This window comes from Rhinoderma darwinii, chromosome 5, assembly GCF_050947455.1.
Source record: "Rhinoderma darwinii isolate aRhiDar2 chromosome 5, aRhiDar2.hap1, whole genome shotgun sequence".
Lineage (NCBI taxonomy): Eukaryota > Metazoa > Chordata > Amphibia > Anura > Rhinodermatidae > Rhinoderma > Rhinoderma darwinii.
This window is the reverse complement of record NC_134691.1, coordinates 210,836,789-210,864,341: the sequence shown is the minus strand read 5'-3', so window position 1 is coordinate 210,864,341 and position 27,553 is coordinate 210,836,789. Positions and strand designations below refer to the sequence as shown.

The 27,553-nt window shown below is 44.8% G+C and overlaps 1 protein-coding gene across 1 annotated transcript in view; it reads left to right on the top strand.

Moving 5' to 3' along the window:
• ADCY2 (adenylate cyclase 2) overlaps positions 1–27,553 on the top strand; it is an 831,331-nt gene that overhangs the window by 196,168 nt on the left and 607,610 nt on the right. The gene's annotated exons all lie outside the window — the stretch shown is intronic.

Below are 27,553 nucleotides of genomic sequence, written 5' to 3'. Positions count from 1 at the left end.
GGAGCTGATGAGGGCTGATTAACCCCGGGCGTCGACACAGAACCTGTGTCTGGCAAACCCTTTACATCTAGCATCATACTTAGGTGTCACTGCCTCGCTGTGGGACAACTGTCTCTTACTGTAATCATGTTTTCACTACGGGACAGTAGTTCCGTGGACAGCCAGTGACACCTAGCGTCATAGATAAGTATGATGCTAGGAGCCCGGCTCCCTGCACTGTGCTCGGTCCGGGACTTGCGGACCGCATATCACGGACCGAACACGGTCGTGTGCATGGGGCCTTAAGTCCAGATTTATTTGGACAGCGACACAATCTTCATGATTTGGGCTCTTGTTTAGGAATTGCAACCATTTTTCTACACAGCCTCCTCATTTCAGGTGCTCAAATCTAATTGGACAAATTAACGTTACCATAAATAAAACGGGTTTTTTTTGTAATATTTTGTACAGAATCCTGTGCAGGCAATGACTGCCTGAAGTCTGGAACCCCTGGACATCAACAAACGCTGGGTTTCCTCCTTTGTGATGCTTTACCAGGCCTTTCCTGTGGCTGCCTTCAGTTGTTGCTTGTTTGGGGGTCTTTCTGCCTTAAGTTTTGTCTTAAGCAAGTGAAATGCATGCTCGATCGGGTTGAGATCTGGTGATTGAATTGGCAATTGCAGAATATTCCAATCCATTGCCTTAAAAATTCCTGGGTTGCTTTTGCATTATGTTTTAGGTCAGTGTCCATCTGTACTGTGAAGCAATGTACAGTCAACCTTGCTGCATTTGGTTGAATCTGAGCAGAAAGTATATCCCTGAACACTTCAGAATTTATTCTGCTGCTTCGGTCTTCAGTCACATTGTCAGGGTAAACTTCCTTTTCCCCTGTTATCTCACACCGAATAACCACCTCTGTAAATTGAAAACTGAAAGCATGCATGGAAAAAAGTACACCAGACAGACAAATGTTGGTAGACATCTTTCCCTCAGTCAAGTAGGAAGTGAACTAACTTTATTTGAACAAAGAAAGAAACACACGTTCCCTCCCTAGAGATGTGGGATGTGCTTAAGCCCCATTGGCTCCTCAGCTGTAAGTTCTTCTGTACACTCCTCTTGCATTCCAGGGGCGGTGTCTACATAGGCGTGCCCCTGATACATGGTCCATTTTGTTACATTCCAGCTCTTTGTGTAATATACTGATATATACATACATATATATGTAAGGATAATATTTTTGCAAACAATATACATGGTAATGATCCCTGACAGTACCCCCTAAAAATATTATTACTCTATTACTCTATCCCTGACTCTTGCCTAGCAACCTACCACTGACCATTTGAGCCAGGCGGGTAGGGATTTTGGATTTCTTCACCAGCTTGAGACGAGCTACTCCTTATGAGTAAACCCCCTTTGTACCTGGACTTCCAAGGTTTCGGAGTGGTCCTAACTTTCCCTATTCTCCTCAGTATACAGGATGGTTATTTTTAAAGGGACTGTCGGTGTCACCTCGTCTATTTGTGTAAACATAGTGGGCACAGTCTGTTTTACAGCTTTCGTCATCACTATCACTACTCCTATTTGTGCTAATATTTTCTGCCATCCAGTCATCCATGAGAAATACTGGTCTCATGGGTCGGTAATACCTGAGTTTCTTTTCAACTCCTGAGATAAGCTCTCCAACTTATGTATGGCCATTGTGACTTTCCCTTTGGGCCCGGTGTTGTCGGGGATATACGTACAGCAGGTTGTCCCTATCATTCTGCATACCCCACCTTTCTCAGCCAATATCATATCAAGAGCCATTCTATTCTGGAATGTCATAGTTGAGGTGGGCCCTAGTTGGTCGGCTAACCCTTGTAAAGCATCTCGGGTATAATTTACAAACCGCTGCTGGTTGGAATATATATAATGAATCCAGTCTACATTTTTATTAATGGTAATAATTGTCGCACTGTCACTTACTGTCCTAATGGGACTTTTACCCCTGCAGATATAACAGGTCATGAGCGGCGTCTTCCCCAAACCTAAAGACACCCAGATAACATAACCTCCGGGCTGTCATTGCTGCCATGTACTTCTTACATATGAATGACAACAACCAGTGACCTTCACCTCACACCTCCACATAAAACTCCTCAGATTGTAATTTGCACCACCGCGGCATATTTACACATATTATAATTATAAACCTCAGACAATATAAACAATAGAGCCTCAACTAATAATATAATGCTATCACCAATCTCATGCTATCACCCTCTGGTTTTGGGTCCCATCAGTTCATTGCCAGTCCTGTACATCATCGTCCTCTTCTTCTTCTGTCTTCTGTGGAGTCAGACTGCACAGTGGTGTCCAGTGGGGGATTTATTACTATCCTCCACCTGGTCACTTACTTACTAAAATACTTGATACTGCTGACGGATTCACTCAGGTCTTTGGTCTTTACTTTGATCTTTGCTGATGTCATCAGGACTTGGTTTGACCTTCTCGTCTGTCAGACACCGTCTCTTTTAGTATACGTCACCGGGCTGTACATAGCACCTCATGCTGTGAGCCTGGGGTGAGATCCCACGTAGACGGATTAGTGGAGTTTTATTGTGACTACCACAAACCCTCCGTATCTATCCTCTTCCTCTGGCAAGTTACTTGTCTGGGCGGCTGCTTAGAATTGTGACACTGCCGTAAGTTCATGACAAACGCGTTGTACTGGCTCCGGCTGCGCCTGCCGCATCTCAGTGATGGAGTTCATCATTTTAAAAGTCTTTTAGTTCATGTTTACTGGCACTTGCCGGGGACCCCCAACCCTTGTCAATTGTTAAAATAAATACTAATCTGGTGATAACATCATCCGCAAACACTATAAACGTTGTTCTAAGTACATACAGTAATAATGACAGGCCCTTAAACGACATCAAACAAACACCTTTATGTAAGAAAAACTTCTTTGTTCCACTGGACAGGCCACCTAGAAAATGTGTAGTTACTGGGTACATTATATTTGAACTTGGTGTTTACACTTTCCAGCAGGATTTATACCTTATTTTCAGCTGATTACCTGGAACATCTTCTATTCACAGAAATATACACAGATTCCACATGTTTATCTGACAAGTGTCTCAAACCAATCCCCCCCCCCCCCACTCTGGTTCGTTTTACCTGGGAAGGCCTCTCAAGGTCTGTTCACTTTGTGGGAGGCGGGTATGATAAGGTTGGCACCGGTCTGCCAGGACTGTTCTGTAGGCAAATCAAACAGCTCTAACAGAATTTAGCGGCATCAGCTGTAAAACCTGGGGCATACCAATTAGATCTTACCACATCGATCCTTGCAGTCTTGGGGCATATGTGAGGTCATACACCATCAATGCAAGTGCCATCAAGAGTGCCTTGGGTGGTACCGGTTTACCTTCCTTTATCCGTCCACATTCTGTCAGAATCTGGTTCTCACGCCTTCCGCTCCCAGTTGGACACTTCCTGTGGAAAACAATCTTTTCAACGCATAATCAGTAATTGATCTTAATCAGATAATTAATTTGAAGAAAAACATTAACAAATAACATCTTTACATTAAACGTTCACATTGAGCAGTAACTAGAGTGATACATCCAAACTCATTTTACTTCTTTATATCTATACATACACATATACACTGCACAGAATTCTCTGCTCTAAAATTTTCCTTTCACAACAAAAATATTTTGAAATGGGAATCTACTTGCAGTGTGAAGTTATCATTTACACAAACATAATACTGACGCATGCCTCCAATAGTCCAATGCTAAGGCTGGTTCAGAACTTTACATAAAACTTAACCTCAGTATTTAATATTCCCACAACACTTCTTGAATATCGTTATTAAACAAACTAACTCTGGAATAACATCTGGAGATCTGTTGACATCTTATCATTATACAAATACCTGCTCAATACTTGGGATAACACTGTTCCCCTGTCACTGCACACAACGTCTGCAGTGGGGAAGATACCGGCCGGGCTTCAGACCCCCCTGAGAACAGATCTACACACACGAGCACATTGTCATACACTTCTACCTCGGGTAGTTGTATGTTCTGCAGTCGCTGGGATGGGTAATCTGGCCGGGCCGCACTTTTCACAGGTACCTTTGCTGTTTTACCTATGTCATGCCGTGCGCACATCATGCCGGCTGCTACAAACCTAGCGGTGGCAATATTCTATCCAGGGACAAGCCAATTTACTGATACCTGGCCGCACATACCCTTGTTTTCAGTTCTGTCTTCTCTTGCTCTCTAAATTGGCTTACCTGATGACCCAATAAAGTTCCTACTACCAATGGGCCCATAATTGTGGGCGATGCCAAAAGCGTACCTAGAGTCAGTGTAAATTTCGGCCGTCTTACCTTCTGCCAGGTTACAGGCCTCAGCGAGCACCTCCAGCTCCGCTCCTTGAGATGAACAAGAAGGTGAGAGTGGTTTCTGGATGAGTTACTTGGTGCCTCGTATCCTGTCTTGTACATACTGTATATGATCAAGTATTTCTACATGACAAATTTACATTAAAACCCATGTCACATATAGATAGAACATCTCAAAGGGGGGCGTCTTCATTCTCTAAAATAAAAAGAAATGTTATACACTTCTCCACACTCATCTGATAATCCAGAACACTTTGAGAATCTCACTTTATCAGGTTCTGTAAATACTTGATTAATACAAATACAAATTACTAAAATCTTTACATAAAATTAACAATGTTCAGATAATTTTCACCTCCTTCCCTCCTAAATCTGTAAAGACTCATCTGTGAGTGACCTTGACCTCTTGTGTAAATTTGCTGGAGGGGGATGGTCTCTTACGCAATACCTCATATTGGGTGGAGACAACAGCACAGCATACCCAGTGCCATATTTACTGTTCTGGAAGGATCTACACAGAAAAAGCCTCAACATTTAGGTTACTCTTATACACATTTAATGTTGATTACTCATTGGGATCTCTTACACATTTTGTAGATCTCCTGGAACCAAATTAATTAATTCAAAACAAACCAAAATTGTACCTGATGAGTCCCTTCACCATTCCCCCCGTTGTGGACTCTGCGAAAGTAATGTAGCAGGGTTCAAAACTACATCTCAACATAACAAGGTCTGGCACTCTATCTGGGGGGGGCACTAGTTTAACCCCCTGTAATACACAACAGCCTGGAACAAAAATGACTTTCTCCTGACAAAAATACATTTTATCTTTAAAATGACTTGCAACCATTTACCTGTAAAACATTTCACATTTTCCAAAATAACATTTAGGCACCACTATAGCACGTGCCTCATGTGTAAAAACAAAAACAAAACAATTGTAATTAGTTATTCAATAAAACGGAAAATATTATATCTGCTAATATTAATTACTGCAAACCAATAAACTGTATATAAAAATAGGGAACAGTGGGGGCACATACATTTTCAAGACCCTGTGTCTCACAATATCTGTAGTTTAATACATTTGAATTAACATCAAAATACATTAAATCTTATCACATCATAACACATAAATATGCAGCGTAACTTTTATCAACAACAGTGCATGCGCAAAGATAAGAAACTTTCCTGTACACAGAAAAAAAGAAACTGATTTTAACCCCATACACAAAACACTAAGAATTTTTTTATTTTTTTTTAGACATTACTGCTATTAAAAATAAGAGCATATAATATAGATCTAAAATCTGTGCAATATTGTAACCCCCTTGTCTCATCACTCCTTGCCCTGTATACCAGTCAGTCTGCTTTTCACACTGCAGACAGCACACAGCCCCCCTCCCAACCGAATTCTACAGGAGGGGGTCACACACTCACTCCTCACAGCCTCTGTTCTCACAATCTTAAAGGGAATGTGACGCTAGAAAAAAAATTATATTTTTTTTAGTTAAACAATTAGTGTATAGGTGATTAAACATTGTTCTAATTTTTTTTAATTTTTTTCACGAGTCAGGAAATATTATAAATTAGATTCTAATTTATAATATTTCCCAGTGCTGGTCACTAGATGGAGCAATTCCCAAAATTGCAGCATTGCATGTGGTAAAGCAAGCACATTGCTTTATGCTGCAAAATTTGAGAAAACTCACTCGCTCTAGTGAGCTCTCAGAATTCCCCCCTCCTTTATCCTGGCTAGTGCCGGGAGAAACGAGGGGATTGAACGGTCAAACCTCCTACACTGTGTTTCGCCATTTTTTGAGCTAACACACAGTGTAGTAGGTTTACATACACTTGTAAACACACAGTAAAACACTTACATACACAGAAATAACTTACCTGCTCCAGCCGCCGCCGCTCCCTCCGGTCCGTCCGCTCCGTCTGCTACCTCCCGCTCCAAGTGCACAAGTCCGGAAGCTGCGACCGGAAGTAGTAATCTTACTGTCCGGCCGCAACTTCCGGTCCACAGGAAAATGGCGCCGGACGTCACACAGTTCAACTTGGACTGTGTGGGAGCGGCGCATGCGCCGTTCCCACACAGACGGCGTACAGCATAGTGGATGGAACGGGCCCCGTTCGCATTCACTATGGGACTGTATGTGCCATATTCCATGTCTGTATGTGTCGTTAATCGACACATACAGAAATGGAAAAAAAAATGGCAGCCCCTATAGGGAAGAAAAAGTTCAAAAATAAAAAAATGTAAAACACAAACACACAAATAAATATAAAAGTTTTTAATAAAACACTAAAAGCAAACTGATGTAAAAAAAATTTTTTTCGTGACACTGTTCCTTTAACAATTTCAATGCCGGCAAAACAACGTACGTATTTGCAATCATTCATCACACTATTGTATAGGAATTATCTACGTTAAAAACATCAAACACATAATCTGTAACTGTGTCCAATCTGTCGGCCACATCTCTATATTATGATGACGTGTCTTCACACCAGTGTACAGCATCCTGCAGGACGGAATCTAGAATAGAAAAAAAACACTGCAGCATGTGTTACTGAGGGAAATTACAAAATTAACAAGGCTATCATTTCATACAGATTTGGTTGGGCCGGGCGTGACTTCATCAGGGATGGGGGGCAGTCTCTCCCACAGGAAGCACAGTGCTCAGCTGTGAGGGGGGTTTTGCTGCCCACAATGAGGACACACTCAACTTGAGATACGGACGCCATTACAGGGCAGCGGCTGGTCCTGTGTTTTCTAATACATATAACATACAATGCCTTTCTTATTCCTATCTTCCATTCGCTTCACTAAATCATACGAATAGGATCGTCCGGGTACGGGTGATCCTGATGATTTGAATATGGACTGTAAACCATCCATTTTAACCGTCTATATTATACACATAATTTATATAACACCTTTGGTCTGCAACCTTCTAGTTTCACCGAGGTCTGGCCAACATATTACCTATGACTTATTACACGACTTATCAATGCGTTGCACCCCGCATGCACCTGTCCCACGACTTATCACACGACTTATCGCACATTTTACACATTTTATCGTGCCCGCATGCCCGCGTATAAGACAGGTTATAATACTATCCACGACTTATCACACATCGTAATATGCCCGCGTGCCCCTGTAAAAGACAGGTTATATTTTCTATCTAGTCCCTAATTACCCAGAGGATGGTTAGTCGGGCGCGACTAATTTCTTACGGGTTCGTGACCACACAGCGGGGATGTCGCGTCTGTCGCCTGAGATAATCGAGCCAGTCGACCAGGGTTCTACAGATTCCGACAAGACCGTCCAGTAACACAGATAAGTCAAAGATTAATAAAATCAACTGGCTTACCGTGTTATTGTGGAGGTGATCAGGCTCCTTCAGTGGGCAGTCCTTGGTCGTCTGTTTCACCCTGTGATTGTCGTTTGTCCGGATTCCGAAATCCCCTCAAGTGTGTCCCCACGTTCGGGCGCCAAATGTCAGGGTAAACTTCCTTTTCCCCTGTTATCTCACACCGAATAACCACCTCTGTAAATTGAAAGCTGAAAGCATGCATGGAAAAAAGTACACAAGACAGACAAATGTTGGTAGACATCTTTCCCTCAGTCAAGTAGGAAGTGAACTAACTTTATTTGAACAAAGAAAGAAACACACGTTCCCTCCCTAGAGATGTGGGATGTGCTTAAGCCCCATTGACTCCTCAGCTGTAAGTTCTTCTGTACACTCCTCTTGCATTCCAGGGGCAGTGTCTCCATAGGCGTGCCCCTGATACATGGTCCATTTTGTTACATTCCAGCTCTTTGTGTAATATACTGATATATACATACATATATATGTAAGGATAATATTTTTGCAAACAATATACATGGTAATGATCCCTGACAACATCATCAATAAACACTAGTGACCCAGTGCCTTTGGCAGCCATGCATGCCCATGCCATCACACTGCCTCCACCATGTTTTACAGAGGATGTGGTGTGCTTTGGATCATGAGCCGTTCCAAGCCTTCTCCATACTTTCTTCCTCCCATCATTCTGGTACAGGTTGATCTTAGTTTCATCTGTCCAAATAATGCTGTTCCAGAACTGGGCTGGCTTCTTTACATGTTGTTTGGCAAAGCCTAATCTGGCCTTTCTTTTTTTGAGGCTGATTAACAGTTTGCACCTTGTGGTGAACCCTCTATATTTGCTCTAATGAAGTCTTCTCTTTATGGTAGACTTAGATACAGATACACCTACTTCCAGGAGAGTGTTCTTCACTCGGGTAGATGTTGTGAAGGGGTTTTTCTTCACCATGGAAAGGATTCTGCGATCATCCACCACTGTTGTCTTCTGTGAACGTCCAGGCCTTTTGGAGTTCACGAGATCACCAGTGCGCTCTTTTTTTTCAAGAATGTACCAAACTGCTCATTTGGCCACTCTCTGATTGGTTTCTTCATTTGTTTCAGCCTAACCATGGTCTGTTTCACTTGCATTTAGAGCTCCTTTGACCTCATGTTGTGGGTTCACAGCAACAGCTTCCAAATGCAAATGCCACACCTGGAATCAACTCCAGACCTTTTACCTGCTTAATTGATGATGGATTAACGAGGGAATAACCCATGCAGCCCATTATATAATTGAGATAATTGTGCAATTACCTTTGGTCCCTTGAAAAAGAGGCAGCTACATATTAAAGAGCTGTAATTCCTAAACCCTTCCTCAAATTAGTATGTGAATACCTTCAAATTAAAGCTGAGAGTCAGCACTGTAAGCCCATATTGATTATATAACTGTATATTCAATATGTTTTGGTAAACCGCTAAAATGCCAAAACTTGTGTCACTGTCCAAATAATTCTGGACCTAACTGTATACGTTTTAATTTGTATTGAAGTCAACGGACGACGTATGTAATCTTAAACCCTACGTTTGCATACGTAAAACATATACGCTTTTGTCACCATATATGGGAAATCTTGACTTTACAAAGTTTGATATAGCACAAAAAAAGTATACTTTTTTAGAAATAAGAACAGACACAAACGCATAAATACGTATACAACGTATACTACAAAAATCTTAAGCATATGTTACATATGCATATAGGTTTTTGTAACTTTAAAAACATATACGTCGTCGTATACCACAAACGTGTGCATAAAACGAGATGTGAACAGAGCCTAAGCTGCAAATCAATGTGTAATGGTCACAGCCGAAGGGATTTACTGCTATCATTCATAACATGTCGCTAATTTATTTCTTGGGCCAGTGGAATTGATATACAAATGCTTAGAAGGGGGTCAGGATGTCGCAAAACTTTTTGAGCAGTTCGGGGTAGGGAGACTTTTTTTTGTATAAACTCTTTTTATTTATTCAAACAAAAGCTAGGTACATACAATTATTTGTACAGAATTACAAAAAATCAATAAATCAATTTCAATGATGGTATATAACAAATGGCACAATTGAAGCTGTATACAACTGCAGGCATGTTTTTTAGCTAGAGAGCAATAACCTCCCAACACATATTAGCCAAGAAATATACCCTACACCCACTTATTATTTTTTGTTTTTAAGTCATTGTGCCACTCAAAATGCATTCTTTAACCTTCATATGTCTGTACCGTCATAAAGCTTGTCATGTGAACTATAACAAAAAATAACCAATAAAGAAAATAACATTGTCATTTATCATGGTCGTGAAATGAATGAAAAGCATTCAAATTATTTATAACCTTACATGTCCTGAGTTGCATGCACATGTATGTAACATCAGTATTCACAAATAACAGGTCTCAAATATATCCTACTCCTCTGAATATAACGTCTCTAGACATCATGAACTAAAATTTGATTCTTGGTCTTATAGTCCAACCAAGGCTGGCAAACCTGCAAAAATAGCTGTCTATTTTTATTTTCCCATGCTGCTAATTCTTCCAACCTACATAATTGATGCATTTTGGAAATCAAATGTGCCAATGTGGGTGGTGAGAGATCCCTCCATTTAGTGGGAATTAACAATTTGGCTACCGCAATAATATATGTGAGAAGACTCCTATGTGAGGGTCGAAATTCGATGGTGGGCAACGATAATAAGACCACTTCCCTTGTAATAGTGAAGGACACTGGGCACACTTCCTTTATAAAGCGTTCAACTTGTTGACAAAAGGGTTGGATTCGTGAACAAGACCACCAAATATGAGAGATATTACCTACGTCCCCTGTACACAACTCCAAAAAAGAGAAGTAATAGAAAGGTAAACTTTAAATAAAAAGTCCTGAGTCTTAAGCCAACGTGTGAGGATCTTATATGAGTATTCCTGTACTGTACACGCACACACCTAGAAAAGCCATGTGAATGTCTAAGAACACAAGAAACCTCCTCCGATGTAAACACTCTCTTTAGTTCCCCCTCCCAAGCCGTCAAGTAATTCGGTATCACAAATGGCGAGTTCGATAATAAACCCAAATATATTTTAGAAAGATTTATTTTGCGTGGTATTATGCAATGTATAGTTTTCCAACCACGTTGGTTCTCTTTTTTGTGTATTAGAAGCAGTCAAAAACCTCTGAAATGTGCAGGAGAAATCAAACATCTGTATGGCTGAGGGTTGAGGTAAATGCAATTCCTCGTGTAGCTGTGATAAACTGCTGGTAGCTTGGGTGTAGGGGGCAGGGAGACTTTTGAGCAGAGCTCTTGCTTCTTGGTTGTGAAGTTACAAGTTCGGGACCGCAATGAATTACTGGTAGAGGCAGCTTGCAGGGGATCACGTAGTGTTGCTGTCTGTTTATAGGCCAGCTACCGATTACGCAAACTAAGGTATAAAAAATTAAAGAGAAATAGAGATTTTCATTACTATTTTATGCAGCTATAATAAGACAATGCCAGGACTTTGATTAGTAAAAGGGCCATGGGATAACCTCTTTAAAGGATTAGAGAAAACGAAAACATATAGTTCATAAGGCCATAGCTTTGATAAAAAAAACGTCCTGACTTACCCTCTTACGGCCACGGCCATGGACGAGTGAGTTCCCGGCGACATCTCCCTCCTGAGAGACGCCGGCACTCACTTCCTGATCCGGACACTGTCTCCTGCATGGTGCGCCCGCGTGTGCACGGCCTTAAAGGGCCAGTACGCGTACAGTTGCAGAATACTGCAATTAGCCCAGAATGCTTCGGGACTATAAAAGGGGCTCTGCCCTCTCAATCCTTGCCTGAGCGTTGATGTGTTACCTAAAGTTTTTCATTGCAAATGGTCTCCTAGTGTTTTCCAGTTCCCAGTGTTACCCGTTCCTGCTGCCTGTACCCTGTATCCCGCGCTACCATGCCTCTGTGCAGTCAAGAGTTGGAGTCGTGTTGTGTCCTCCGCTGCATCTATTGTGTCACACCCCACCGTGTGTCTGTCTACTGTCAGAGCCTCATCTTAGCCTGAATCTACCACTACTGTCTACATTGCCTCAGGTACCCTTTCTGAACTATAGGTATTGCATTGTACCTGTTTGGCCAGCTGCTATCCCGCCATGCGGTATGGCCCAGTGGGTCCACACCCTGCGCCGTGACAGTACGCTCAGGCCATGGACCCCACTGGTCAATTCAAGGGCCTGTCACCCTCCCAAGCCATGTAGGTGGACCTGCAGGACCTGCAAACATGACAGGATCAACTTCTTGTGACAGTAGACTCCATGGCACTACAGCTAGGGGCGCTAGCTGCTTCCTTCTCTGCTCCTGTTCTAGCTTCTCCGACTGATCCTCTTGCTACACCTCCTGGCAGCGCCGGTTCTGATCCTCGGTTCTCACTGCCACTCCCACCTCGTTTCTATGGATACGCAAGCGCGTGCAGGGGATTTCTCAACCAGTGTCATATCCACTACACCCTGCACGCCAGAGCACTTCCCTCAGACAGCGCCAGGATCGCCTTCATCATTTCTCTACTTGCCTGCAAATCCCTGGCATGGGCGAACCCAATCTGGGAACGACAGAGAACCGAGACTTCCAGGGGTTCGTGCGGTTATTTCGCTCTCTGTTCGAGGAGCTTGGACGAGTCTCGTCGGCAGCTACTTCTATGCTGATCCTTCACCAGGAGGACATCTCCGTGGGCGAGTACACCATCCAGTTCCGGACCCTTGCAGGACAGCTGTCCTAGAGCAACGAGGCGTTAGTAGCTTCCTTCTGGCATGGTCTGTCATCCGAGATCAAAGACGAACTAGCTGCTCGTGATCCTACCTTGGACGACCTAATTTTACTTGCCACCTCGGTGGACATGAGGCTCAGAGAAAGATCCCAAGAGGTTCATCAAGAGAGAAGCCTTCCTAGGTTAGCTCCCAACTTCCAGCAACCCCTCTTGTCATCTGCTGCTCCACCCGAGGTTCCGATGCAAGTAGATCGGTTTAAACTATCTGTCCAGGAAACACAGCGAAGGCACACTTCTGTTCTCTGTCTATACTGTGGCCTCACTGGCCATGTCGTGCGTCTGTATCCCCAGAAGCCAAAAAACTCCAACGCCTAGGATTGGTTGGAGAGACATCCCTGGGCGACACAGCATTTGACAGAGAACTCTCCTCCAAGCTGTTCATCCCTGTGACTATTGTCGCTGGCGATAGGTCCCATCTGCTCTTTGCCTATCTGGACTCTGGCTCTGGAGCTAATTTTTTGTGCAAAGACCTTGTGGATCTTCTTCACTCATTACAATCTAATTCGGATTTGTCAGGGTGACGAGTGGAAGACGGCATTTAATACACGTGATGGGCACTACAAATACCTAGTTATGCCCTTTGGCCTGTGTAACGCCCCCGCGGTTTTTCAAGAATTTGTCAATAACATTTTCCGTGATCTCCTCTATGTCTGTGTTGTGGTGTATCTCGATGACATTTTGATTTTTTCCCCAGATCCAGTAACTCATCAGAGACATGTTCGCCAAGTTTTGCTTCGATTAAGGGAGAATCACCTATATGCCAAGCTGGAGAAGTGCGTGTTCCAGAGAAAGTCTCTACCCTTCCTGGGCTATATCATCTCTGATCAGGGCCTTAAAATTAATCCTGAGAAGGTAAAGGCTGTCTTGGAATGGCCACGCCCTCAAGGCTTAAGGGCCATACAGCGCTTCCTGGAATTCACCAACTTCTACCGGCTGTTCATTCCCAACTTCTCCTCACTGACAGCCCCCATCTCTACCCTTACAAAAAAGGGCATGAATGCCAAGGTGTGGACTCCAGAATCAGAGGCAGCGTTCAAGAGCTTAAATAAGGCCTTGACGTCAGCCTTAATCCTACATCATCCTGATGTGTCCCTACAGTTTTTGTTGGAGGTGGACGCATTTCTGTTCCAGAGAGGTTCCAAAGGCAAGACTGTGGTATGTGGCTACTACTCTATGCTTTTTTCTCCCGCTGAGTGCAACTACACGATTGGGGATCGGGAGTTACTGGCCATCAAGCTGGCTCTTCAGGAGTGGAGACACCTACTAGAAGGCGCAGCTCATCCAATCTTGGTCTTCACAGACCACAAGAACCTCACCTATCTCCAGACGGCCCAACGGCTGAACCCTCGTCAGGCCAGGTGGTCTTCGCTGTTCTTCACTCGGTTCCAGTTTGAGCTCCACTACCGCCCTGCCGACAAGAATGTGAGGGCCTATGCCTTGTCTAGGTCTTTCGAGACAGTGGACACTGTGGAGTCCCCAAAGAATATCATTGACCCTTCCTGCATCATCTGTGTCAACCCTCTGCAAGTTAGAGACATTCCTCTGGGAAGGACCTTTTACGTCTGGCAGACAGAAGAAGAATCCTCTGCTGGGGACACAGTTCCAAGCTGGCAGGTCACACGGGTGCCCGTAAGAACCAAGACCTAATTGCCCATCAGTTCTGGGGGCCCATGCTGCCCAAAGACATCATGGATTTTGTCTCCTCCTGTACAGTATGCGCAGCAAATAAAGTTGCCCTCTCCAGACCAGCTGGTCTGCTCCAGCCACTGCCTGTGCCCGATGCCCCCTGGCGACGTATTGCAATGGACTTTGTCACAGACCTGCCTCTCTCTGCTGGATGCAGTGTGGTCTGGGTGGTGGTGGATCGATTTTCCAAGATGGCTCATTTTGTTCCACTGACTGGTCTGCCTTCTGCTTCCTGACTGGCCGGCCTCTTCGTCCAACACATCTTCCGTCTCCACGGCTTGCCTCTGCATATTGTCTCTGATCGAGGGGTTCAGTTCACCACAAAGTTCTGGAGAGTACTCTGCAGTCTCCTCGGTGTAAAGTTGGACTTCTCCTCGGCCTACCATCCCCAGTCCAATGGTCAAGTTGAGGGGGTTATTCAGATTATGGAGAACTATCTGCGGCACTTTATCTCTAGGCAGCATGATGACTGGTGCAGCTGCTTCCTTGGGCTGAGTTCTCTTATAACAACCATACTAGTGAGTCCACCACCTCCAGAGCGTTCTTCATCGTCTACGGCCAACATCCACGAATACCTCTTCTTGTTTCCACTATGTCCCAGGTGCCTGCATCTGACTCTACCTTCAGGGACTTTCTGCAGATATGGCAGCAGACCCGATCGTCTATTCTGCTTGCGGTTGACCGCATGAAGAAAAAGGCAGACACTAGAAGACAAGAACCTCCCCAGTTTCTTCCAGGTACCAAGCTCTGGCTGTCTTCCAAGAATATCTAGCTGAAGGTGCCATCTTGCGAGTTTGCCCCCAGGTTCCTCGGACCCTTCGAGATTCTGCTGCAAATAAATCCTGTCTCTTACAAGCTTCGGCTGCCTCCCACCCTCAAGATCCCAAACTCCTTCCATGTCTCCCTGCTGAAGCCTGTGGTCCTGAACTGCTACTCCACGACTCCTAGTTTCGCAGTGGCTCCTGGCGGCTCGTCAGGGACATTCGAGGTGAGGGAAATCCTGGCCACCAGGAAAGTAGGAGAAAGGACGTATTATTTGGTAGATTGGAGGGGATTTGGTCCAGAGGAGAGGTCTTGGGAGCCAGAGGAGAACATCAATGCTCCTGCCCTCGTGAAGAAGATTCTCTCCCACTCTGGCCCCAAGAAGAGGGGGCGTAAAAGGGGGGATACTGTAACGTCTATGGCCGCGGACTGTCATCCTGACTTACCCTCTGATGGCCGCGGCCATGGACGAGTGAGTTCCCGGCGGCATCTCCCTCCTGAGAGACGCTAGCACTCACTTCCTGGTCCGGACACTGTCTCCCGCAGGGCGCGCGCGCCCGCGCGTGCACAGCCTTAAAGGGCCAGTACGTTCACAGTTGCAGAATACTGCAATTAGCCCAGACTGCTTCGGGACTATAAAAGGGGCTCTGCCCTCTCGATCCTTGTAAATGGTTTCCTAGTGTTTTCCAGTTCCCAATGTTACCCGTTCCTGCTGCCTGTACCCTGTATCCTGTGCTACCATGCCTCTGTGCTGTTAAGATTTGGAGTCGTGTTGTGTCCTCCGCTGCATCTATTGTGTCGCACCCCGCTGGGTGTATCTCTACTGTTGGAGCCTCATCTTAGCCTGAATCTACCGCTACTATCTACATTGCCTCAGGTACCCTTTCTGAACTATAGACATTGCATTGTACCTGTTTGGCCAGCTGCTATCCCGCTACACGGTACGGCCCAGTGGGTCCACACCCCGTGCTGTGACAGATGACCTGTGAAATCTATAGACAAGAAAGATTCCAATGCACTGCTCCACGATTTAAAGTAGCAGCCTTTATTTGTCCATATGAGCACAAATCTGTCTGGTGCTACTCTTTTGAAATAGATTAGTTAATATACAGTATGTCAATGCTTTTTACCTCAAATAGATTAACCATGATCTACTGTATAGACTGCACCATGTAACAAGACCTGACATGACGAATCTCAGCTATGTATGGATGCAGTAACAGGACAAAAGACAACATATAGTATATAAGGAAATTAATATTGTGTATACCCAAATGCACTGGTAAATGTGTACGGCTAGGGAACTAAAGACAAAAGAAAGAAAAAAATTATAAAGAGAACAGTACTAGTATTGTTATTTTTATAGGTATACCATTGAATAGCAGCAGATTCAAAAAATGCTTGTATTTAAATGTGCATATTTTTTTTACTCTTTTTCTTCGAGATTCTGCAAATGAGGTGATGTAATGAAAAACAAAAATTTTAAATCATATCAAAAACGCAGAAAAAAATTGCATACATTTATGTAAAGTAATTGAAAATGCATAGAAACCACAGAATGAAAACGCAACATTTTTTTCAGAAAGGCATGTGGTTTTGCAATGCTTTCAACGATGCATTTTTAGTGTGTTTTTCTGCTGCTACATGTAAAGGAAGAAGCATTTCTTACTAAGAGAAGTGAAATGTTCCCCACATTAAACACCAATGTCCAACTGAGCTGGAGATTTTTTTTCTGGAACATTTTTTTAGTTATATCGAATCATTTTTTACCCAATAATATTTCAACTGAACATTTGGCATATAGAATATATATATTATTCACAGCTTGTTCTAAGAATTGTACTTTTGTTACACATTAAGAAAAAGTTGAAAAAATACTGACATTTAACTACAAATATAACTATTTGGGGACGGCAGGTGCCGGTTGCTAGGGGACTGCTGTCAGAATTCTTGTGAGTTCTCATAAGACACGTCCTCCTCAGCAAATAAAAGCCGAAACATTGTTCACCTTCCCAACCTGGCATATTTAACAAAGGCAGCTTTCTAAAGCAGGGACAGACAGGCCCCTGCTTTAGAAAGGTCTTGTGAGGAAGAAGCAGATTAACCCTTTACAAGCAGAGGTGCTCTACTTCTCTAGCTGGGCTGCATAATACACATGGAAATCTTATTACAGGGTTGATAAAATAGCAGTATTCTGAATACAGTACAGTTCAGGCAACTGGTTGGAGGTGAGCCAATTTTTTGCATGATTTGCGTCTTGCTGATTTATCACTTATTAGGAAGCATTGTGGAATTAATTTGCCTAGTGTGAGATTCGCATTTGGTGATTTTATGAGAAAAATAAGGGAATCTATTCCCCCATTGTATTCTATAGACCAGCAGAATTGATTCACTCACCCTAATCCTGGCCAGATCTAAGCACAAAGCTCCACTTTGCCATTCAGATGATGTATAGAATCAGCTCCTCCCCCGCACAGTTGGTACCTCCCAGAGAGGAAGAGCATCTCCTGTGATTTGGACTTTGCTCTGCTGAAATGAAATAGAAACCATGTCCTGTAATATTGAAGGAAATCCACTGTTCTGCTAATAATATTCCTATTAAGAACCAATTTCCAAATTCTCCAGAGTGCCTCATAATTGTTCAGCGCAAAACTAGATGGAGTATTTAAAGGATAACATTAACTCCTTCCTCTCCTCTGACCCCTCCCCCAGCTAACTCTGATAAGATTGAGTATAGTTAAAAAGGACCTAAAACTTCTGAGATAAACTCAGGAAGTGACAGGGAATTAAAACTGTAGACTTTCTCCAAATATGTTTAATTAAAGGGGTTTTCAAGAACCAATTAACTAATTTCTATTTCACTGCACATATAAAAATAATGTAATTTGTGATATACTTACATTTTGATTTAATCTTCTAACATCCGATTCCAGAGGTGGTCACGTGATGCGTCTCCAGTAGCAAAATCCTTACGTCCGGCGCTAGCCCGTCCATGATCTGAGTTCTGTTACCAGGCTAGCTCAATGTACGGGTAAGTCATTCCTGACGTTACTGTACACTGAGGGAAGTGGTGGACCGGAAACTCTCTTTCTTCTGATAGTTTCCGGTCTGCTGCTTCTTTTCTCCCCCCTAGCAGCGGACTGAAAACTATCAGAAGAAATTATGTGATGTCAGGAGCCAGTTGCTAGTAGCACTCTGACAAGGACTCCGGCGCTGGGGTTGGAGCCGGAGTCCCAGGCAGAGTGCTATATACTGTCCATAAATGGATAGTGATGTCAGGGGATTCCACAGATTCCCAGAGCAGAGCCTATACTAGTGCTCTGCCTTGGACTTCCGGCTCTGGGGAAGCCCCTGCCAACACTGTCCATATATGGGCTTAAAGAGGCTCTGTCACCAGATTTTGCAACCCTTATCTGCTATTGCAGCAGATAGGCGCTGCAATGTAGATTACAGTAACGTTTTTATTTTTAAAAAACGAGCATTTTTGGCCAAGTTATGACCATTTTCGTATTTATGCAAATGAGGCTTGCAAAAGTACAACTGGGCGTGTTGAAAAGTAAAAGTACAACTGGGCGTGTATTATGTGTGTACATCGGGCGTTTTTACTTCTTTTACTAGCTGGGCGTTGTGTATAGAAGTATCATCCACTTCTCTTCACAACGCCCAGCTTCTGGCAGTGCACACACAGCCGTGTTCTCCAGAGATCACGCTGTGTCGTCACTCACAGGTCCTGCATCGTGTCAGACGAGCGAGGACACATCGACACCAGAGGCTACAGATGATTCTGCAGCAGCATCGGCGTTTGCAGGTAAGTCGATGTAGCTACTTACCTGCAAATGCTGATGCTGCTGCAGAATCAACTGTAGCCTCTGGTGCCGGTGTCCTCGCTCGTCTGACACGATGCAGGACCTGTGAGTGACGTCACAGATCTGCACTGCCAGAAGCTGGGCGTTCTGAAGAGAAGTGGATGATACTTCTCATCAGAACGCCCAGCTAGTAAAAGTAGTAAACACGCCCCGATGTACACACATAATACACGCCCAGTTGTACTTTTACTTTTCAACACGCCCAGTTGTACTTTTGCAAGCCTCATTTGCATAAATATGAAAATGGCCATAACTTGGCCAAAAATGCTCGTTTTTTAAAAATAAAACCGTTACTGTAATCTACATTGCAGCGCCGATCTGCTGCAATAGCAGATAGGGGTTGCAAAATCTGGTGACAGAGCCTCTTTAAGTACAAGAGAATCAGTCGGCACTGCTGGGACCAGTAGTCCTTCTGGACATTTGGCAGTTCACTGCCCATGGAGGCACAATAGGGGCTGCGGTATAAGTCTAGGGAGGTGATTGGCTTCGTAGGTAAGACCATATGTAACACAATCCAAGTAGAGAGAAAAAAGCCGCACTCACCCAGTCTGACGTAGAAAATTCGTTAATGTAAAAAGATGTGGGGAGAAGACAAAGACAGTGTCAGGCAAAAGCCGTTTTGCATACAATGCTTTCTCAAGCCCTCTAATGACAGCGGTCACCTCCCACAGCTCATCACCCCCCCCCCCCCCCGGAGTGAGACCGGGGGGGGGGGGGGGGTGACGACGGTTGTTATGGCAGCCCAGGGGCTTAATGAAGGCCACAAGGGCTGCCTTCACTCTGCCTCTAGTTGCCATAGGAACCCATGAACACAATATAAATTTAAAGAGACATATACAGAATCATAAAAATACACTCAAATCATTGCGGTTTTTAAATCCAAGATTACCTAAGGCGTTCGTTTTAATAATCCACCTAGCCTCTCTCTGCAGCAACAATCTACTGCAATCACCTCCTTCATATGGTAAATTTACTCTTTCTATTCCTTCAAAGGTGAGAACATCTGACCTGCTTCCATTGGCGTTTCTCACATGTTCTATCAACCTGGGAGCACCCTCCCCTGTAGTAATGGAGTGACAATGTTCACGAAATCTGGTGTGTAAACACCGAATTGTCTTACCAATGTAAAAAAACACAAGGGGAGAAAATGACATACGCTACAAATGTGGTAGCACAATTAATAAATTGTCGCATCCTAACGTCTACACCTTCTATCTTCAGCACTTTTGTTTCACGCAAAAAGCGACAGTGGTTGCAGTGACCACATTTAAAATTTCCTTCTGTCAAGGGCGCTGTCTAGGGATTCCTTGGAATAGCCTCTCTCCATAAGGCGTTCCCTATACTAGCGCTCTGCCCGGGACTCCGGCTCTGGGGAAGACCCTGACAACACTGTCCATATATGGACAGTGATGTCAGGGGATTCCACAGAGTCCCAGGGCAGAGCCTATACTAGCACTCTGCCCGGGACTCCAACTCTGGGGAAGCCCCTGACAACACTGTCCACAACCATCTCGCGGGAAAAAGAAGCGACATGCCCTATCTTCGGGTGTTTACGTCTCTGACCTCCCATTGACAATGGGAGGCAGAGAAAGCATATTTCGCTGCGTTTTTTGCTGATCGACGCTCAATGGCCGCGGGCAAAAAACGCAGCGAAAAACGGCGTGCAGGCAGAGCAAAATCTGCCTCAAAATTCCAAACAGCCTTACTGTGCATTGAGGCATTCTGGCGCTGACTCAAACACCATGGTTGACTCAGTTCTTAAAGAGACAGCGCATTTAGCTCTGTATTAATGGTGTAAATCTTTCGTTTTCTTATTTAGATGCATTTGAAAAGTGACTTATATTATGGTCTCCCATCACTTCCTGAGGTTTCCTTTAGCAGTGATAGGCTCTCTTTATTTTGGGCCTGTTCATCTTGAAGCTTTTCCATCTACACCAGTATATTCACACATGACATTAAGGACATTCTTGTTTATGCACTATAATATATCTCTCTAACGGCAAGTCAAAAGTATTCCCTGTGGAGAAAGCAAAATATCACTTCTTCCCATGTTTGGGAGATAATTACATGACGCACCCTTTCCAGACCCGCCTGCAGCCTGTCAAATACTTCATTTAATGGTAGGTTGAGATCAAATATATGTTTTTGTCAAGCTTTGCAAAAGAGTTTTTGGAAATAAGAGTGGGAAGAGGGTAAATTAGGAAGTGTGCAGAATAAGAATGCTCAGGCTTTCCCATCTCCACTATCATAGATGTTCACTTTCATAGTCTGTCCCTTGGTAGTCCAGCTCTATAGAATAATAGTCTAGAAGGGCCAGGATAATCTCAGAAAAGCCGTCTTCCAGTAAATAAGCTGAAAACAATGACATATTGCCTTCCAGGCTGCTAGTGTTTCTTTAACCACTTCCCGCGATTGGGTGTGACTGTACGTCCGGAATGAAAGTGATTTCACGCATTCGGGCGTACAGTTACTCCCAAGCTTCAAACTGTCACAATGTCAACAGACATGGTGACAGTGTTCCGATCGCAACTGTCATAGACAGTTGCCGAGCAGGACTCGAGGCACAGGACCAATCAGATTGGTCCCGTGCCGGCACGAGCTGTGATTGGCCAGTCAGTACTGACAGGCCAATTACAGCGCAGGAGCAGTGGTTTGCCAGCATCTCCATCTCTGGCAAGCTCATTATATGTATATATTATATCATTTCAGTCCCCCACAGTGTCCTTCTACCGTGCTGTGATCTGTAACCTGTCGCAGTACCCGGTCGCTATCACCCTGCTGTGTCCCTAGATCGCCCACTGCCCGAGTTCCCTGTTAGGTAGCAATGCCACGTCTCATTTGGTTTTTCCCCTGGTAGGTAGCGTACCGTTACTAATTGAATACAGCAGGGTCGCTGGTCTTTTCTCATTCCACAGTTGAGAGTAGCAGTTTATTTTTTGATAAAAAAAGTTTTTAAAAATTAAAAAAAAAAATTAAAAAAAAAAGTTACAAAACAAATTTGTTCGTTAGTTAGGTAGCAAAAGTTTGTTAGTATGGCCAAAAAGAGTCTTCTCAGCCGAGGAAGCATATGAAATACTGTATTCCGATATGGACAGCGTGAGTGAAGGTGAAGCACAGTTCGTGTTTCCATCTTCCTCTGCATCCAGTGACTTTGAGTCTGCACCCCCCAGTCGGCGCAGAAGAGCCGTAGGTCCTGCTCTGCCTGAGCTGACCTGGGAAGCTGCGGACAATTATACCCCCCAAGTGCCTGAATTTACAGTCCCCTCAGGCATTCAAATTGAAATGACGGGTTTCAGCCCCATTGATTATTTTAAACTTTTTTTTTTCAGATGCCCTTCTAGAATTAATTGTCCAGCAGACCAACATTTATGCAGAACAATTTATCGCCCAGAATCCTGACTCATTTTTTGGGAGAGGCCAAAATTGGACCCCCACAAACCCAGTGGAATTGCAGAAGTTTTGGGGCTTATTTTTAAGTTTTGGTCTCATAAAAAAGCCCAGTATTAGAGACTATTGGTTCCCTGATATTTTATATAATACCCCCCTTTACTGCACAGTAATGACAATAGTCAGTGCCCACCCCCACAGGACCCAAATTTTGTTAGGCTATATAAAATAAGACCATTAATTGCCCACTACTCCCAAATTTTTTCCCAAGTTTATACCCCCAACAAAATATTTTGGTGGATGAATCACTAGTCAGCTTCAAGGGTAGACTGCACTTCAGGCAGTATCTACCCAATAAAAGAGCCCGGTACGGCATAAAACTCTACAAACTGTGTGAAAGTGCCACCGGTTACACCTACTCTTTTAGGGTCTATGAGGGAAAAGACTCCCATATAGATCCCAAGAATGCCCCCCCCTTCCTAGGAATTAGTGGAAAGATCGTATGGGATCTTATCCATCCTTTACTTGGCAAAGGATATCATCTTTATCTGGACAACTTTTACAATAGTGTCCCATTGTTAAAAGTTCTCTCGTCCAGATCCACCTTGGCGTGCGGAACAATCCGCAAAAATCAGAAGGGCCTCCCCAAAACTTTGCTGGGTCAGATCCTAAAATTAGGAGAGAGCAGAGCTGTCTGCAGCGATGATCTGCTCCACCTGAAGTATACAGCGCCATGCGCAAGACCAGGGTATGGTATAAAAAGCTGTCTGTGCATCTTACACAGATGGCTTTATACAACGCCTTTGTCCTCTACTGATACGCTGGCAGTGGGGATACGTTCCTGCAATTTCAGGAAAAGGTCATAAAGTCCCTGATGTTTGGTGACCAGGAAGGGGAGGGCAGTTCATCCGGTTCTTCCGTCAGCAGGATAATTCCCGGTCATCATTTCCCCACAGAAATCCCCCCCCCCCACTGAAAAAAAACAAGCCCCCAAAAAAATGCTGTGTGTGCGCAAGGACACCACATACCAATGTGAGACGTGTCCCACAAATCCCGGCCTGTGCATGAAACAATGTTTCAAAATATATCACACCTCCTTGGATTTTTTATTTATTTATTCTACATTCACCTTTTCTGTCTCCCATATTGGCCATGACCAATTATTCATTTTTTTACTGACCAGCCCCATTTAAAATTTGATAATTTAAAATTTGTAAAAAACCACCTAAAACAAAACTAAAAATTCTCACTATACCAAGGGAGTGTCTGTCTCATCCAGGTTGCAAATCTGGGTGAGAGGACTAAATCCAGATGAGATTGGTTGTCTCAGCAAATCTTTTTTTGCTGAGGCCTTTGATTTATTTTTTGGGCTGCATTTTATGGAATGGTGGGTATGTTGGTAGTGGGACCTGCCATTCCCTCTCCCTCCATTTCGGGTTTTCCAGGTTGTCCTCCTTATTTACTAAAATTAAAGTATTTCTTTGTCTGTTATCAGCCATGATTAAGAATACTGTGTGTATTCGAAACGCGTAGGCTTCTATTATTTGCCTTGGAAGACCACCTACATTGCGTTCACCCTCCTGTGTGTCTACTGTCATATTGACTGTTCAATAAAGTGGAAACTAGGATTTCCTTTTACTCACCACACGTCCCTGGATCATCTCTCTACTTTCACCTTGTTGTTTGCCGTGTGCCGTCGAGGAGATCCGGACGAGTTCTGAGGGCAGGACGCTGAGCTGGTGAGCTGGAGGATCCCTCTTCCCCCTATTTTCCCCATGTTTTTTTAAAGTATTTCTTATTATACCCCTAGATGAATACCTAGAGGGTTGTCACTTCACAATTTAAAAATTCTCACTATACCCCTAGATGAATACCTAGAGGGTTGTCACTTCACAAATTAAAAATTCTCACTGTACCCCTAGATGAATACCTTGAAAGGTTTTACATTACAATCTAAATCTTCTCACTATACCGCTAGATGAATAATTTGAGGGGTTTAGTTCCTAAATGGGGTCACTTTTCTGGGTTTCTAATGTTTTGACACCCCAGATACCCTGTTTTCATGACACAGGGCAGTAAATGCCATCGTGGTAGGCCTAAGATGTTGCATGGTGCTCTTTACCTTCTGAGCCCCGCCACGTGCGCAAACAGCAGTTTATCTCCACAAATGGGGTATTGCCGTATTCAGGAGAAATTGCGTAACAAACTGTGGGTGCTTTTTCTCCTTTAACCCCTAGTGAAAATTATGAATTTGGGGCTATAGCAACATTTTCTTTGAAAAAATCTAAATTTTATTATTTTACTGCCCAGTGTATGAAACACCTGTGGGGTCAAACTGCTCACTATACCACTTGAAAAATTCCTTGAGGGGTGTAGTTTCCCAAATGGAGTCACTTTTGGGGGGTTTCCACTGCACTGGTACCTTTACAAATGCGAGATGGTGCAGAGAAATCAATCCAGCACTCGGAAAGCTAAATGGCGTGCCTTCCCTTCCGAGTCCTGGGGCGCTTGCCAAAACAGCAGTTTATGACCACATGTTTGGTATTTCCGTACTCTGGAGAAGTTGCTTTACAAATTTTGGGGTGCTTTTCCTCATTTATTTGTTGAAAAAAAGAAAAATTTTGAGGTAAAGCTACATCTTATTGGAAAATAATGTAATTTTTCATTTTGGGTATGTGCACACACACTAATTCCGTCCGTAATTGACGGACGTATTTCGGCCGCAAGTCCCGGACCGAACACAGTGCAGGGAGCCAGGCTCCTAGCATCATACTTATGTACGATGCTAGGAGTCCCTGTCTCTCCGTGGAACTACTGTCCCGTACTGTAATCATGTTTTCAGTACGGGACAGTTGTCCTGCAGCGAGGCAGGGACTCCTAGCATCGTACATAACTATGATGCTAGGAGCCCGGCTCCCTGCACTGAGTTCGGTCCGGGACTTGCGGCCGAAATACTTCCGTCAATTACGGACGTAATTAGTGTGTGTGCACATACCCTTTCTGTAATGACCGGGGGGTAGGGAAACGGACAAGTGAGCCCTAATCTACCCGCCACTCTGTCCCTGCCTACTTGCAACGACCCGCCCTAGGCGACGGGGTACAACTGGGCGGCGGTCCCTGCCCTCAGTAAGTGCACAACAAACACGACAAACATACAAGGGAATACAAGCAAGGGAAAGGGGCAGTTGCCCACGGCAACACCGTGAGCAACCAGAGTGGTGAACGAGCCGAGTCAAGCCAGGAGTGTGCGAGGTACCAAACGAAGAGCAGAAGAGTAGTCAGTAAGCCAGGGTCTGTATGGAGCAGGAACAAAATAGAAGGAGCTGTAGCTGGGCCAGGAAACCACACGAAAAAGAATAACAAGCAAGGAGGAACAGGAAATGCAGGTATAAATAGACAGAGGGCGGGAGCTAGCTGAGTCTGGCCAGGCTGCGATAGGCTCTCCCACTCCTAAGCCTGCCAGCCTGAGTGGAGGAAGCTGGAGTCAGTCTCATGGATGTAGATTCAGGTGCTGACTGATTAATTAAGGGAGTTAACCCCGAAGCTGTGCCTGGCAGATCCTTTACAGTACCCCCCCTTTTATGAGGGGCCACCGGACCCTTTCTAAGTGGACCTGGCTTACTGGGGAAACGCAGGTGGAACCTCCTGACCAATACCCCAGCGTGAAAATCCCGGGCGGGTACCCAAGTCCTCTCCTCGGGCCCGTAACCTCTCCAATGGACCAGGTACTGGAGGGAGCCTTGGAACATCTTGCTGTCCACAATCCTGGCCACCTCGAATTCCACCCCCTCAGGGGTGAGGACGGGAACAGGAGGTCTCGAGGGAGCCAAGGACGGGGAGCAGCGTTTAAGGAGGGAGGCATGAAACACGTCGTGTATACGAAAAGACGGTGGTAGCTCCAGCCGGAAGGAGACAGGATTGAGGACCTCAATGACCTTATACGGCCCAATAAACCGGGGAGCAAACTTCTTGGACGGAACCTTGAGACGCAAGTTCCTAGACGACAACCACACCAGATCCCCGACCATAAACAGGGCGTTAGCAGAACGTTTTCTATCAGCCTGAGTTTTTTGTACGCTCTGGGACGCCTCTAGGTTCTTCTGAACCTGGGCCCAGACTGTGAACAGTTCCCGATGAACGACCTCTACCTCGGGATTGTTGGAACTACCAGGTGAAACGGAGGAGAACCGTGGATTAAACCGAAAATTACAGAAAAAGGGAGAGACCCCTGACGAGTTACTGACCCGGTTATTAAGGGAAAATTCGGCGAGGGGAATGAATGAGACCCAATCATATTGACAGTCAGAGACAAAACACCTTAAGTATTGTTCTAGAGATTGATTAGTCCTCTCCGTTTGACCATTGGTTTCAGGATGGAAGGCAGAGGAGAAGGACAGATCAATCCCCCTGTAATGGCAGGAAGGAGGTGAAGGGAAAGTGAGCCCTAATCTACCCACCGCCCTGTCCCTGCCTACTTGCAACGACCCGCCCTAGGCGACGAGGTACAACTGGGCGGCGGTCCCTACGCTGGCTAAGTGCACAGGAAGACAAACAGGGAACACGCAAGGGAAGGGGCAGTAGCCACGGAACGCCACGAGGAAACGGGGCGGCGAACGAACAGTCAGGACCAGGACGAAGTGAGTACACCCGAGCGGGCACGGAGACAGAAGCAAGCCAGGGCAAGCAAAGCAGGTCAAGCAGAACTGCAGCAAGGCAGAAGCACGGCAGAAGCAGGCTGGAGCAAGCAGCAGTGGGGCCAGGAATCCAAAAGAATTACAAGCACTGAGGGAAAGCACAGGGCAGGTAATAAAGGGCAGGGGGCGGAGCTAACTCCGAGAGACCAGGCCGCGATAGGCTCTCACACTCCTGAGCCTGCCACCCTGGTTGGTGGGAGATGGTGTCAGTCGAACAGGTCTGGCCTCAGGTGTGGATTGATTAATCCCAGGAGTATAGCTAGATGAAGTACCTGGCAGATCCCTAACAGTACTCCCCCTTTTATGAGGGGCCACCGGACCCTTACTAAGGGGACCCGGTTTAGTGGGGAAGAGGAGGTGGAACCTCCTGATCAATACCCCAGCGTGAACATCACGGGCAGGTACCCAAGTCCTCTCCTCCGGCCCGTATCCTCTCCAATGGACCAGGTACTGGAGGGAGCCCTGGACCATCCTACTGTCCATAATCTTGGCCACCTCGAATTCCACCCCCTCAGGGGTGAGAACGGGAACAGGAGGTATCCTCGAGGGGGACCAGGACGGGGAGCAGCGTTTAAGG